The sequence below is a fragment of the Neoarius graeffei genome, chromosome 6 (genome assembly GCF_027579695.1).
Source record: "Neoarius graeffei isolate fNeoGra1 chromosome 6, fNeoGra1.pri, whole genome shotgun sequence".
Lineage (NCBI taxonomy): Eukaryota > Metazoa > Chordata > Actinopteri > Siluriformes > Ariidae > Neoarius > Neoarius graeffei.
The window spans coordinates 71945210-71961927 of NC_083574.1; the positions used below are offsets into that span (position 1 = coordinate 71945210).

General features: G+C 41.7%; 1 protein-coding gene across 3 annotated transcripts in view; it reads right to left on the reverse strand.

Moving 5' to 3' along the window:
• Positions 1–11322, reverse strand: part of fam168a (family with sequence similarity 168 member A) — a 163387-nt gene extending 152065 nt beyond the window's left edge. For 2 of the 3 annotated variants that reach the window (XM_060924048.1, XM_060924047.1), the window contains exon 1: positions 11155–11322. The gene's annotated coding sequence lies outside the window, so the exon portion shown is untranslated. Of the gene's footprint in view, positions 1–8978; positions 9073–11154 lie in introns of all 3 variants that reach the window. The other variant, XM_060924049.1, reaches the window with a different exon arrangement.
• Between the last annotated feature and the right edge of the window lie 5396 nt (positions 11323–16718).

Below are 16718 nucleotides of genomic sequence, written 5' to 3' on the forward strand. Positions count from 1 at the left end.
ACGAGAAACAGGCACAAGGATCGTGAAACAGGAAATCAAGACAACAGGTAGAAAGGCTTGGTAATGCGTACATGTGTATCGTAATACTTTGCGATGCAAATGCATCAGCACAGTCCTTAAATAGGCAAACACACAGTTCCTTAATTGAGCTCAGGTGCGCCTTGTTCACGGTGCATGTGCTGGAGTCCACTCGGCATGCACAGCCCGAGACGCGCCTTGAGGTGCACCTGCAACAGCGCACAGGACTGACACTCCATCACTGATGAAGCTGGCAAATCTCGAAATTAATCTAAATTAAAATGATATGGCGATCTGGCCGCAGTGTAAACAGTTTTCAAATTGGGGGGCGTCGTGGCTCAGGTGGTTAAGGCGCCATACCATGAATGCGGGCGACCCGGGTTCGATTCCGGCCCGAGGTCATTTCCCGATCCCTTCCCGTCTCTCTCTCTCCCGCTCATTTCCTGTCTCTACACTGTCCTATCCAATAAAGGTGCAAAAAGCCCAAAAAAATATCTTAAAAAAAAAAAAAAAACAGTTTTCAAATTGGCGGCGCTGACACTTCACGTTTGAAGTCTCGCACAAGCCTCGTGAAGATCGCACAGATAAGCGACGCCTGCCATGGACCATAAGAACTACATTCAACATGGCTAAAAACCCAAAAGGCTGATAAGTGTAATATAATATGCCAATACGAGTCACGATATAAGGTTAATAAAACCGAAAATGTAATTGAATAACACGTTAATTAAAAAATAAAGCAAGTTTAAAAATGACTTCAGTTCCCCTTTAATATCCTGGACTATTAATTATCGATTAACACTATTAGTTTTAGGGGCGGCATGGTGGTGCAGTGGTTAGCACTGTTGCCTCACAGCAAGAAGGTTCTGGGTTTGAACCCAGTGGCCGACGGGGGCCTTTCTGTGTGGAGTTTGCATGTTCTCCCCGTGTCTGCGTGGGTTTCCTCTGGGTGCTCTGGTTTCCCCAACAGTCCAAAGACATGCAGGTTAGGCTAATTGGTGGCTCTAAATTGACCGTAGGTATGAATGAGAGTATGAATGGTTGTTTGTCTCTATGTGTCAGCCCTGCGATGACCTGGCGACTTGTCCAGGGTGTACCCCGCCTCTCGCCCATAGTCAGCTGGGATAGGCTCCAGCTTGCCTGCGACCCTGCACAGGATAAGCAGTTACAGATAATGGATGGATGGACTATTAGTTTTACAATTATTATTCGTATTAACTAATGTTAGACCCAGTCGAGGCTAATTGCAATTGGATTGCAACCATTTAATTTTAAATAGGGCTAATTGTTAGATCTGCACGCTGCTCACTCAGAGGGCAGACACGGGTGGACGAGATTGACAGTTCAGGGTGTGCCAAGCACGAATGCATGTAGATGTGACATTATGAAGCATTGTATTAAACTGGTTAAAGGTGCTGACTGCAAAGTCATCTGAAATTTTCAATTTTTTTTTATTGTGCATGGCATTTTCCTCCGTTTCCCCATGCGGACAAGATTTGATCATTTTGATGGGCTGAGGGTTGTTTTTCTCCGTTTTGGAACCGAATAGCCTACCTCTTTAGGTAAACAGTACGGCTCCATGAGAACAGCTGAATGCAAGGAGCTTAAACTAATTAGCATAATTATGGAACTGGGTCACACCAAGATGGCGACATGCGGAAAACATTGTGACTCTGCATCAGCCTCGGAGAGTTTTGAGTCGCAGGGATGTAATTTGTGGTTGACATTCACGAATAGCTCCATGAAACAAAAGACAAATATATCTCTTCTCTGTTATTGCTTTTGTTTTATTATTTCTTTCTCTGTAAGATCAATAACTCCATACTCGCTACTGTGGAGTCAAACCCATGCATTCTAAGGTAAAGATAGCTAAGCACTAGCTAGAATGATTTAGTTATCTGTCCAGAAAAAAATGACACGTCATCTAACCTTGCTCTATTTTGCAGTTGCACTCACTAGGCAGGCTTTCCTTTTCTTTTCCGCTGGCGGGCGAGCGGAGTCTGCCATGTTTGCCCATGCCGACTTGTTTTAGTTAAAAGTAGGTCAAACATACCCCACGGTGGTCACGTGATACTGTTGCTCACTTGTTTCAGCAATCTCCGGAATTGTAAAATGCGGGACACGTTTTATCTCGGCAAAACTTTTACACACAGGATAAACGGTGTGTGCAGCAGTGAAACATCTCGAAACTCCAACAGCAATAGAAATGGAACATTTTGCCCAGAATTTAAAGGAGATACGCAGAACCATGGGCTAACTTTCATTTATAAATGCCTTGAGACCGCAAGAATGGCACAGGAATAGTTTTAAGTGTTAACAATAAATCTAATATAATAATTTTTACAATTAAAATGATTCATATTGTTAGCGGTCTAAGTAAATGACATTGATGTCCGTAACGTCACAGCAGGAAGTCTATCGGTCTCATCGCCATTTCCACTATACTAACACACAAAGCTGACTGCAACTCCGATCCTCCATTTTGAGCTAATCTATTGCCATGCCATGTAGATGTGTTGCTGGCGGGTGCAGCAACACGACAGAAGGTGGATTTACGTTGCATTCATGGCCCAAGAATGTTCAAACTGCAAAGATTTGGACGCGTTTCGCAAGAAGTTCATGGGCACATTGGGTGCCTACAAAGTGGTCTCTCCTCTGCTCTGCACATTTTACTGAAGACTCGTACGAGACCTCTGATCTGTTGAGGAGCGCTGGCTATACGCCTGTATTGAAAGAAGGTGCAGTCCCAATAATTAAAGGAAAAGAAAACTACAAGAAAAGGAAAGTATTTATTTTATTTATTTTTTAAAAAAAAGGAAAGTAAGTTCAGTTGCACCAGTTCTCCCGGAGTGTGAGCCGAGGGTTGTTGGTATAACCCGGGACGGAACGGGACATATTATCGCTCGGGCAGTGACCTCCCCATGGTTGTTGCTAAAACCGGTGACATCCCGTCCCAGGTTTTAGTAATTGCCTGAGCTGAGCAGTAATGGCAGAGTACTCAGTATGGAGAAAATGGAGAATGACTGGCCCAGCCGTCTGATTTCTCCGTTGGATATGCTTGCTTCAGCAGCAATATCTCGCCCTTATGTGGAAGAAGCGAATAATTGGAGAACTGAATGAACAACTGAAAGTCAGATTGTTTCAAAACAATCAGCCACAAGATCGGCCTTCAAGAAGCGAGGACACAGGCGGGTAAGCGCCGACTCTCATTTGGATATAAAACAACAAAAACACGTTATTTACCTGCATTTAGATTAATACATGTAACTTGTATTATGTATTTAAGTTACCAGTATAAGATTATTTAATTTGCTTCAGAATGTGATTATCTCAGTTCATCTGATTATTTAATTAGCCTTTTACGTTTTATCAGTGAAAATGCATGCATGTATGTATATGTATGTTGCATAAATTATAACACCTATTCTGTTTTAATGAGAGTCAACCCACAATCAGTGAAGTCAAATCAGTCTTAGTTGAGCAAGTCGGTAACGGTATTTCTTACTTTCACCATAAATATGACTTTGGTCTATAGCTGTCAAAGGGCTCACCCTTAAAACCGGTTAATGCTGTGATGTCACACACTCAGGGCTGGCTGGCTCAGCTCAAATGCCAACTTTGCAGTCGATTTTAACTCTCAAATTCATATTCATATATAAGGGCTGTCAAATGATTAAAAAAATTAATCGTGATTAATCTCAGAATTTCATATAGTTAATTGCGATTAATCACATTTTTTTAAATCTATGTAAATGAATAAGGCTTTTAAAGTGAAATGTTACAATTAAAATGAACACATTTTATGCTAAAAGTACTTGTTAAAAACTGCTGGGACAAGAGAAAATGGTAAGGGAGTTTATTCACTCACATACTAGGCAGTACTGAACATACAAAACACAAAATTGGATTTTGTGATGGATTAGGGAGCTGTAGTCTCAAATACAAAACATGTAGTCACATACTACTGTGTCTCAGTTCAGACGTGTGACAAAAGAAAATAAAAATGAAATAAAACTTCAATTGTGCTGGAGTTGTATTCAAACAAAAATAAATTGCAGGTGGACTTCAATAAAGACATTTAGTGTCATATCACAGTGCTACAGCATACTGAAATCTCACTTTGCAAAAGTATAAGTGCATACCAAAACCAACTCAATCACCAGAGACATATAAACATAGACGCCGCATTGAGCTGGTAGCCCCGTTGCTGGGATACGTCAGAGTGTCCGCCATATTGGATGTGGCAAATCTTCCCCGTAAACCAATGCAATTAAATGGACTGAACTTCATAAAGCCCCTTTCTACAATAATATTTAACTCAATGCCTTTTATTCACCCATTAACACACACACACATATATTTGGGAAACAAACAGGCATCAAAACAACACATATAATTTTAATGTGATGGTTATAAACATACATGTCAACCTTTGGTCAATCAAACCTGTATAACCAACCTCCAAAATCCGTATTTCCCTTATAAAATCCATATAAAGATGCAAATTAAAATAATTTACCTAAAATTTGAATGACAATTAACAATGATGTATCCCAGTTACTTTTTATTCAATATTAATAACAATAAACCTTCAGAATGAATACAAAGCTCCAATGTTTGACAAAAACACAAAGTGTTATCGGCGTAGTTACGAAGGAAATACTTCGTTGTTTGGAGACAGGTTTCACCGAGCGGCTATTATGCGCGAGACTTCATATCAGCCACAAAGTCAGGAAAATCTGTTCGTAAAATTACGTTATAATGACCAAATACAATGAAAAGTATTTTTCCAGTCTCACCTGTGAAAGGTAATCCCATGTGATCTCGTTTGGACGGTAAACCTGTTGGTACAGTTAAACGCAGCACATGAATGAGGCATCTTTATTCTTGGCTACTGTCTAGACGCTACACCAGAGACGGTTGAAGAATCTCCACTTTGCCACATCCAATATGGCGGTGAGGATGACGTATGATTCTACGCAGAAGGCGGCGTCTATGTTTATATGTCTATGCTTAATCACACTCTACTTTTGAAATGAAACTTCCCGTTTAACAGACCTTTCTCCATCACTCACACTTACTCTTATTGAAGCAGCATGCAACAAGCCTCAACAGGAACTACGGGTGACTCGCAGGGCCAAATTAGAATTTGCGTTAACGGCACTATTTTTTTTAAATCGCGATAAATTGAGATCGCGTTAACGCGTTATCGCGTTAAAGGGATAGTTCGGGATTTTTGACATGAATCTGTATGGCATCCCCATCAATAGTGTCGTGCAAACACACTGACTTACCCCTGACAGCATCCTGTGAGTCCAGTTCTTGTCCAGTTTTGGTCCAGACGAAAGTAGTCCGGCAAGTTTGTTGGGGTCACGAAAGTAAAACGTTTTTCGTCTCAAAACAGTATGTGTTCAAAAGAGTGATATATTTGCATCACAAAACCATTGCCAAATAAAAAGTCAGACCTCGAAATCGCTTGGCACTATTTTCTCTCCCTTCTTATCACTGCGCGCTGCCGCCAGGTGACAGCGAAACGCAGACCCACTAAGCTGGTGGGAAACCAAGGCTGCACTCTATCCACGGCTTACACACGTGATGGCACGGAGGATGTGTATAGTGGCAGCATCTGTCCCCCCAGAGAGGATCTTTTCAAAAGCAGGACAGATTATAACTGAGAGGAGAAATAGAATCAGAATTAACTAGTTAATTGCAGCAATTAAAGGAATAGGTAGGAAAAGGAAGGCGCAAAGACACCGCGCAGCGCCTGAAAACGGGTTTTCAGGCGCTGCGCGGTGTCTTTGCGCCTGCAGCGGTGCTTTGCCTGTGCTGTGGCTGAAAATAGTTCCAGATATAAATTGGTCTAGTAAATCCCTTCGTGTTAATTTGCATTGATATGTGTACTCGATGGAGGCGGCACGGTGGTGTAGTGGTTAGCGCTGTTGCCTCACAGCAAGAAGGTCCTGGGTTCGAGCCCCGGGGCTGGCGAGGGCCTTTCTGTGTGGAGTTTGCATGTTCTCCCGTGTCCGCGTGGGTTTCCTCCGGGTGCTCCGGTTTCCCCCACAGTCCAAAGACATGCAGGTTAGGTTAACTGGTGACTCTAAATTGACCGTAGGTGTGAGTGTGAATGGTTGTCTGTGTCTATGTGTCAGCCCTCTGATGACCTGGCGACTTGTCCAGGGTGTACCCCGCCTTTCGCCCGTAGTCAGCTGGGATAGGCTCCAGCTTGCCTGCGACCCTGTAGAAGGATAAAGCGGCTAGAGATGATGAGATGAGATGTGTACTCGATGTGAATGTACAAGTCATGAGAAATAATTATAAAAAATCTTGATTTATTTGATTCACTTTTGCAACGACAATGCTAGCTGGACATGCCGGATTACAGCGACTACGCTAAGCTAAGCTAACCTGGGCGTTTATAGATCAGGACAATGGCTGGGTCGGCTACAAAACGCTTTGGCTCACTCATCCAACTCTAGGGACTGCAGGGACTGACTCAATTTCATCTGGGGGTGGCGTACTCCTTTAAATCAAAAATAAAATCTCAGGAGCCGTTTGGGAGCCGAAAGAGCCGGCTCCTTATAGTAAGAAGAGCCAGAAGAGCCGGCTCCCGAAAAAGAGCCGAAATTCCCATCACTAGTAAACAATGAATGAAACAGCCGTGGCTGTCACCTGGCGGCAGCGCGCAGTGATAAGAAGGGAGAGAAAATAGTGCCAAGCGATTTCGAGGTCTGACTTTTTATTTGGCAACGGTTTTGTGATGCAAATATATCACTCTTTTGAACACATACTGTTTTGAGACGAAAAACGTTTTACTTTTGTGACCCCAACAAACTTGCCGGACTACTTTCGTCTGGACCAAAACTGGACAAGAACTGGACTCACAGGATGCTGTCAGGGGTAAGTCAGTGTGTTTGCACGACACTATTGATGGGGATGCCATACAGATTCATGTCAAAAATCCCGAACTATCCCTTTAACTTCGACAGCCCTAATATATATATATATATATATATATATATATATATATATATATAATTACTATTTATGCAGCATACAAGAGTCAAGGATGGAGATACTATCCACTCAGAAATTTATTTAAAAATAAAGGTTCTGCGTATCTCCTTTAACTTTGCAGTCAGCACCTGTAACGAAAAAGTTTCAGAATTGCTTAATTTATTTTACAAAAGTAATCCACCTTATATGGTTTCCCAGTATGGCTAATTTTGCATGATTGATTCTTTGTCTATCGTGACGCGCACAAAATTGCCCGCGATAATCACTGGTGCCCTGCCTTCTTTGAACGCTAGCTGGAACACCAATAAGGTGTCCCTAAAATGACTGAAAAAGGTTTGAGACCCTGATATATAATAAGGGTGTTTTCACACTTGGTCCCTTTCCGTCATCTAACCGAACTCAGATTGATGACTCAGCATTTTTTGCGCATATGTGAACACTCCAACCGTACCCAGACCCCTTTAAAGCGAACCGAACTGAGACCACCTCAGGAGGTGGTCTCAGTACGGTTCGCTAAAAATCAATGGTACGGTTCGCCTAATCTGCGCATTGTGAACAAAAAGCGCACCGGGTTCACTTCGCCTTTTTCACTGTAGTTTAACCTTCTTCGTTTGCCGTAGTTGGTCACGTGACTGTAGCAGGGAAACTCAACTTCCTTTTGGAACTTACCACAGCTGCTGGAATAAATGTATTTTCCTTAATCCGCACTATTTTGATCAAAGAATACAGCAGGGCAAGCATGGCAGCAGACATTTTGATTCAAGAGAAAATTACCCAGAATTTCGTGCACTGGGGGTCTGAGGGCTCTAGAGGACCTGGTGTGAACAGAAAGAGGACTGAGGCCCCATCAAAGCTTAACTGGACCAGAAAGAGAACCCAGCCCTCTTTGTAATAAATTCACAGTGTAAACACAAAAAGAACTGAGTTCTTTTTCTGTTGGTCCACTTTTTGGTCCACTTAAAGAGGACTGAGTCTGGTTCCTTTAAAGGGGACCAGGTGTGAAAACACCCTAAAAGTGTGGTTTGTTGTGTTCTGTTTGAATATTGGTTCCTATAGTTTAGCAGGTTCTGCTGTGGCCATCTTGTCTCAGGTGCTGCTTTCTTTTACTTTGAGCACCTGCCCCTATTATATAGATTATTTATGTCAGTGAATGGATGTATTCATTCTCAGAGATAATCTTTATTGATGGAAACATTTACAATAATACAAGACTTGCTGAACAAACTAGTCTACTTCCAACTTTTGCGTTCAATAATGGCTCATTAAGAAAAGTAGTATGATGTTACTTTTTAATACAAGAACATATTTTCAGTTGGTCTTTAAAACATAGAGGGAGCTAAAGAGAAATAATTGGAGTTTGCCAGAATATACTTAGCAATCAGACAGTACTGTTAAAGGAAATATTATTGCAGGTTGAATAGCATTTGCTATAGGTGAGAAAGCATGCAACCAGGCTATGCAGCTTGGCTTTCCTTTTTTAATTGCGTCAAATGAGATGGATAAGCGTCAAGTGTGAACTGGGTACAAAAATTCACTTGTGCGTTGTCCCAATATATTCTATATGGTTATTGGTTTCCACAGCCATTTTATTCCATATGAGCCTAAAATGTATACTTATAAATCACCACTTGTGTCAGCTGTAAATTTACCATAGACTTCTTATCTTGTTCTATTATGGGATACAAACTAAAACGTCACAAAATGTCTTTTCAGTCTTATTAAATGGGTTCTTCTGAGCATGAATTATGCACTGTCAGTTATTTTTATGTCGGTGTGACCCAGTAAGTCACATTAAATGGAATTTTTGTGGTTATAAAGCATAAAAATCTATTTTAAATACCCTGCTTAAAAAAAAAATCCTGTGTCAGATTTCAATAATCACCATTATCTATTCCAGTGTAGCACAATGTTATGAAAGTCAAAATCCATTATTGTGACATTCCTACCGCTGAAGAAAAGCTACAAGGGTCTTCTATTATCCAAAAGGCAGAAACCACCCAGCATCCTCTGCTCCTGGTTATCTGGGGAAACCAACACACCCTGGGGGCGTGTGTGTACAGAATTAAAAAACAATGAAGATTTTTACCCCATCTCAAAGACACATGCCAATCGATGGATTGGCTGTGCTAAATTGCCACTAGGTGTGAACAGTTCACCTAAAAACATGACCATGGATGGTGGAACAGTGAAGAGTCAGCATGTGTGTTGATTGTGCTTCCCTATATTGGGGTAAAACGAGGATCACAACTGTACGTTCGTGCTGCCATCAAGAGCTCCTAAACCAAGACCTAAAGTCAAGACTTTGAGACCAAATCAAGAGCAAGACGAAGACAGGGCGAGACTAAGTCAAGACCAGGACCAGACCAGTGTGTGTGTGGAGGGGGCAGGGAGGGGTGATCACTGTTAACCATAAAAATTTTTTCAAATTAGCCCTTAGACATGTTATTGGTTGCATCTGCAGCAGGAAGTTTTACATCCAGTCACAGTAATAATGTTCATAAATAAATCAGACAATGCACAGGCAATTTAGTGATGTCCCTGCAGTTGTGTTCTTGACCGGTCTTGAAATAAAATCTGGAGTCCTCCACGTCTGAGGCCGAGTAAAATGCGGTTAATTCCAAGAAGAGACCAAGACCTTCAGAAAGGGGTCTTGAGACCAAGTCCGATCTCAAATACTTACAACACTACTGTACATGTTGCTATGCAACTATAGCTTGCAAAATCATGACACTGCATGTTTGCAAATTCTGATTTTTAATAAAGCTCACAAATAAATGAAAATGTACTTTTCTGATTTCAGTGGATGCCTACGCAGTTACACATGCAAGTAAAAAAACAAACAAAAAAACCCCCAACAACCACATGAGACGTGACAACAACGTAGCTGGTTTTAAATATAATCTAAACTAAAAGAGGCCTGAATATGATAAACACCAGTACCTATAGTGTTAAATTCACACCTCCACAGGAGACATAAGGTCACAAGTTTCAGAAGTGCCTTTTACGTAAAGTAGTTGATTATAACATGCATCACTCCAGCAAGACTCCCGACAGTCAATTATCACCTGCATAAACGTTAGAGGTGGGTGATGTGCAGTAACACACCATGACATCTGAAGACATTTTAAGAAAGAGTATGCATCATGATACATAGGCTTGCTAACAAAGTCCAAGCAAAATGCCAAAAGCAGAATCTGAAAAACTACAGATTGTTTTTCCAAAACAAAATCAGGATGCAAAATTCATTTCAGTATACAATCAGCTACTTATTACAATGAGTACAGAACTGAAAAATAGGACTGAGACACTAAATGTGATGTATGTGATGTAATTTATCACAATGTCAATATCAACATCATATCACCCAGCCCTAATACTGTAGGTGCAAATAAGTCAGGATGATAAGAACAAATAAATCACCGTGTAAGAACATATTAAACATTCAACAAATATAGTATGTTTTAAAAATACACTGTAATTCAGCATTAGGATTTGCACAAAAATGAACAAAAGACACTGAACTTTCATTACAGCTCAATACAATCTGTAGCTAAAAGATCTCGGATGGTTGCGCTCTCTCTCTCTCTCTCACTCACTAATCCCCAAAATATGCACCATATGCCATAACCAACACACAATGATTTTTCACAGTGAACACACACACAGGCTGAAAAAGTCCCAGCACCATTTTGAATCCCACTGTCTCTTTCGCCTCCTTTCTCTGATCTGTGGAGAAATGCATGACAGGCAGATGGAGACAAGTGGCCATGCTCTTTCTCTCACTCTTTCGCTCTCTTCCTTCCTCTCTCTCTCTCTCTCTCTGTATCTCTCTCTTCCTGGATCCTTTAGTAAGACATCCATGCATCTTTCCCTACTCATCTATAGGGAAAAAAAAACCCTTAAAGAAACAAAAACACATTAAGCCACTTGTGAAGAACTGGTTTGATGGTTGTTTATAGGGTTTCTCTAAGTTACCTTCCAAACAGTGATCCTTTTCAAAACAAACAAACAAATCACAAACACACACCATTTCTGATTTAGACAGTTACTCCAGGCTGTTGACAATTTGAAAAAGATAAGAATTTGAAAAAAAAAAACACTAACATGCATGAGTTGACTTACCGTTATTTTATTTATAGAAGCAGATTTCCGTGTATTAGTCCGTTATGAACGTGGCCTTCCTCTGTCTTTTCTCCTCTGGCTCGTTTTTTCCCTTTGCTCCAGCGATTTGGGGCCTTTTTTTCTTCTCTCTCTTTTTTTTTGCAGGCAGTATGGAAACGCAGAAGCATTCACACACTCATAGTGAGAGCATTAGAGAGAGGGGGGGATGGGGGGATGCCGAAAGAGAGAAAGAACAAAAGGGAGGGGGGCACAAGCGGAGGACTTTGGATAAATCCAAAATGGCCCTCTTTTGGAAACATAGTGCACTACACTGTGTGCAGAAACCATTATTGCACACCATATATGTAGTGCACCTACACGGGGAACAGGGACACATGCTGGGATTCGAATGCGATGTAGTCCAAATCGAATTGTACTACAAATCCCAGCACGATATTAACGCAACAGCCTGACAAACCGGTGACGTTTTGTAGTCCGTTGATTACGTCGCGTCATCAACATGCGCCGACATTTTTGTGAGCGATTTAATGGATACTGACGAGGACGTATTTGAACATTGACGATATGTTTTCATGCCACGAAATGAATCGATGTTGCACATTACACCACTAAGATAGAATTAAACTTTTCGAAATCTCACTGGACTAAACAGAGATGGGTTTCTTGCTAAACACGCTAGCGTGTTGCTAATGACCAGGACCTGTGAAGCGCTATCAGTTTAGTGCTGTTTGAGGCGTAACGTCGCCATCTTGTGCTAAATATGTAGTACTGTTGGGACTCGGGATACTGAGGATCCTGTAGAATAAGACTCATCTCATTATCTGTAGCCGCTTTATCCTGTTCTACAGGGTCGCAGGCAGGCTGGAGCCTATCCCAGCTGACTACGGGCGAAAGACGGGGTACACCCTGGACAAGTCGCCAGGTCATCACAGGGCTGACACATAGACACAGACAACCATTCACACTCACATTCACACCTACGGTCAATTTAGAGTCACCAGTTAACCTAACCTGCATGTCTTTGGACTGTGGGGGAAACCGGAGCACCCGGAGGAAACCCACGCGGACACGGGGAGAACATGCAAACTCCGCACAGAAAGGCCCTTGCCGGCCACGGGGCTCGAACCCGGACCTTCTTGCTGTGAGGCGACAGCGCTAACCACTACACCACCGTGCCGCCCCGCTTGCCAAGTATGCATAGAAAAAAAAATCTACTGAGCATGGAGAACACTCAGCCAGTAATGTATATATTATTAAGTAGTTATAAAAGATAACTACTTTGCTCCATTTTGTGTATCACATCCAATGATTCCCTTTTATTTTTGCTTTTTGTTACAAATTTCACGGCATGGTGGTGTAAGTGTCGCCTCACAGCAAGAAGGTTCTGGGTTCGAGCCCAGCGACCGGCGGGGGCCTTTCTGTATGGAGTTTGCATGTTCTCCCCGTATCTGCGTGGGTTTTCTCTAGGTGTTCCAGTTTCCCCTACAGTTCAAAGACATGCGGTTAGGTTAATATGGGATGGCCTTGGGCTGAGGTGCCCTTGAGCTAGGCACCAAACCCCCAGCTGCTCCCCGGGCGCTGTTAGCATGGCTGCCCACTGCTCTGGGTATGTGTGTGTTCAGGGCTTCAGATGGGTTAAATGCAGAGATGAATAAAGTTGTTGTTGTTCTTCTTCTTCTTTCACCAGCACTACAGCTCTGTCTTTTGTCTCTGTGTGTGCCTCATGGCTCAGTTTAGCAGTGTATAATCTACAGAAAAAAATGCCATCAAAATACATGGCATGTCCAGCTCCCTTTCAGCAGTTGGGTCAATTCAGGATACCGGTAGATTCAATTTCTTACTGTAGTTGAATTACACTAGGGTTTTCTTGGAAGCGGACTGAGACCACTTTGGTCAGACCAAAGGACACTCAAGTTGTGTCCTTTGTGTGATTATTTGTTTGTTTTGAGTTTTTTATCGTGTTTTAAGAGTGCTGTCTGTCAAGTGTGAAAAGTCTGTAAGTTCATCTGCCAGTATGTGGAGGACAATTGTGTACGGACTTTTGGTGAGCCTGATTATTACATCCCTTGTTTGGGCGGAATATGCCGACGGGATCAACAGGTCACCTGGAGGAAGCGAACAGGTGCTACGCTACGGAAGGGAATTGCTCTTAGCACTGCGACCAAGAGCTACCCCGACGGCTGGAATTTTAGAAAATGTCCCTGGCTATCTGGTTCGGCGGCGAGAGAGACAGAGACCGCGTAAGCGGGGCAGAAGAGGAGGCATTCGGCAACGACTCCGGTGGAGACGCGACAGACCACCTTTGCCCTCAATCATCTTTAGTAACGCGCGTTCACTAAGGAATAAATTGGACGAGCTACGCTTAAATGCCAGGATTTGTCATGAATATCGGGAGGCGTGCTTGATGGCATACACGGAGACTTGGTTCCAGGAGGATTTCCCAGATCAGCTGACCCAGGTACAGGGGTTCACTAACGTCCGGTTGGACAGGGATGGTAGCTCAGGTAAAAGGAGGGGTGGTGGTGTCTGCATCTACATCAGGGACTCCTGGTGCACAAACTATGCTGTTAAGGATAAAGTCTGCTCTCCCGATGTCGAACTACTGTGTTTAAGTTTAAGACCTTTTTATTTACCCAGGGATTATGGGAATATCTTTGTCTGTGTTGTATACATACTGCCGAGTGGTAATGCAGCGAAAGCTGCTTCTCGCATTGCAGACTGTTCACCAGCAATTACAAAACAAGCCCGACGCACCAATCTTCATTATGGGGGACTTTAATCATTGCAACCCGAACAGCGCACTACCTGGGTTTCAGCAATATGTTAAAAACAACACTCGAAAGGACAGATTACTGGACAAGTGTTTTGGTAATATAGAGAATGCATATGCTGCTAAAATCAGGCCTCCGCTCTCAAACTCTGATCATAACATCATTCAATTAATCCCCGTGTTTAAACCAGCTATTAAAAAAGGCAAACCAATCACTAAAACAGTCAGTGTGTGGGCGGACTCATATAAAGAGGAACTGAGTGGTTGTTTCTTTGCGACGGATTGGGACGTCTTCCACCAGGAGAACAACTTAGACTATAAAGTGGACGTGATTATGGATTACATCAATTTTTGCGTCGAGACGGTGGTGCCGAAGAAAACCATAAAAGTTTACCCCAATAATAAAGACTATGTTACCCCAGACATTAAGGACTGTATTAAGCGTAAACAACGCGCCTTTCGGAATAATGACGCATTAGAACTAAGGAGCGCCCAAAAAGAACTGAAATGGAAACTAAGGGAGGCACGGGAACAATATAGACTAAAGATTAAAGAAACTTTCCTAACAAAGGACATAAAAGAGATGTGGGACTGTATAAAGGACATGACAAACCTAAATAATAGGGCAATGACACTTAATGTGTGTAATGAAAAGGAGCGTGCCAATGAGTTAAATTTATTTTATAAAAGGTTTGATATTGTGGATGATGGGAATAGGGCAGTTAGACTATCATGTAATGTCAATGCTACCAATATAGTTATTGGCACTTCTGCTGTTGTGAAGGCATTCAGGGCTTTGCATACGAGGAAAGCAAGTGGGCCAGATGGGGTTTCTCCATTAATCCTTCATGATTTTGCTCATGAACTTGCACCAGCTTGGGGCCCATTGTTCCAGCTCTCTGTAGACACATATTGTATACCCTCAGGTTGGAAGAAAGTGGTAATAATTCCTGTACCTAAGAAATCTTGTCCACGTGAGAATAATGATTTTAGACCTGTTGCGTTAACATCAGTGGTAATTAAATCATTTGAGCGTATAATGCTGGGTGAGTTAAGAGCACAGGTCCAACATCTCCTTGACCCCTATCAGTTCGCTTATAAGGATAGGAGAAGCACTGATGATGCCTTATGCACTACATCTCACCTCATACTCAAACACCTAGAAAACACAAGGGCATATGCTAGATTACTTTTTATGGATTTTAGTTCTGCGTTTAATACAATTGTGCCTCAAATTCTTTTAGAGAAGTTACAACGAATGGAAGTCAGCCCTGTAATGATAAAATGGTACCATGCATTTCTCACTGACAGAACACAACAAGTCAAAATTAATTCTACATTCTCTGACACACTGACAATCAACACTGGAGTCCCACAAGGCTGCGTGAGTTCTCCTCTGTTATTCACTTTATACACTAATGAATGTAGAAGTCAGTATATAAATAATTACATTATCAAGTTTTCAGATGACACAGTCATTCTTAGTCTGTTGACACAGGATTCTGATGCATCTGTCTATCAGTCAGAAATAGACAAGGTTGTGCTGTGGTGTGAGTCAAACAATTTGGTTTTAAATGTGAGCAAAACAAAAGAAATCATCTTTGACCCTAGATCCATAGGTAACCATAATTTGGTGACACTAAATGGGGAGGCAGTGGAGCAGGTATCCACATATAAATATTTAGGTGTTTTATTTGACTCTCAACTAAAATGGTGCCAGCATGTTGACTTTTTATGTTCAAGGATCAGTCAGCGTCTTCATTTTCTGAGGAGGTTGAGAGTGGCGTTGAGAAAGATATTATGATGGCCTTCTATAGGGCTTTCATTGAATCCATCATCAGATACGGCAGCATAATATGGTTTGGGAACCTGTCTGTTAAACTGAAAGCTCAATTGCATACCCTTATTAAGAGAGCTGGGAAAATTATGGGCATGCCCCCTCCTACATCATTGCAAGCTTTATTTGATGAAGCAGTAAGGAGACAGGGATTGAAAATCTCAGTGGATGAGGAACATATTTTGCATGGCGAATATGAAATGTTACCCTCAGGAAGGAGATATAGGCTCCCAAACTGTAAAACAAATAGGTTCAAACTCTCAATGGTTCCTTGGTCAATTAAACTACTTAATAGTAGGTCTTAGTGTGGTGCGAGTTGGGGGGGGGTATTATTTTTAGGTTGTGGTGTAATTTTATGCAATCATATTGTTTTATGTGTAATATTTTTATTATAATGATATCTCTCTGACCAATGTTTGTGTTAAGTAGCTCAGGGAAATGGCTGTGTGCAATACCTATGAACTGTAATACAAGGGACTGTCTGTTTGGGGGTGTGTGGAAGCAGATGAACTAGGATGTATTTATGTTTGCATATTACTTGTTTAGTGTTACTTGTTTAGTTGTTAATTAGTTTAGTATGCTACATTTATGTTATATGGTTCTGTAAAATCACACTCTCTTGTTTGCCCAAAACAAATTTCTCTCAAGTAGAGATAATAAAGGCTCATCTAATCTAATCTAAAGTTCTTCCACTCCATCTTTGTCAAACCATACCTTCATGGAGCTTGCTTTTTGCAAAGGGATATTGTCATGCTGGAACAGGCTTGGGTTTCTTATTTCCATTGAAGGGAAATCTTAATGTTAAAGCATACACTCGTGCCGTGGGGTCTGGGGTCTCCCCCAAAATTTTTTTTAATGGAAATGGAATATGCAATTTCCAAGTATTTCAGCTTCTGTTTATGACATATTGGAATTAAAACTTGCAAGTTTTGGGGAAGCCATGGCCTAATGGTTAGA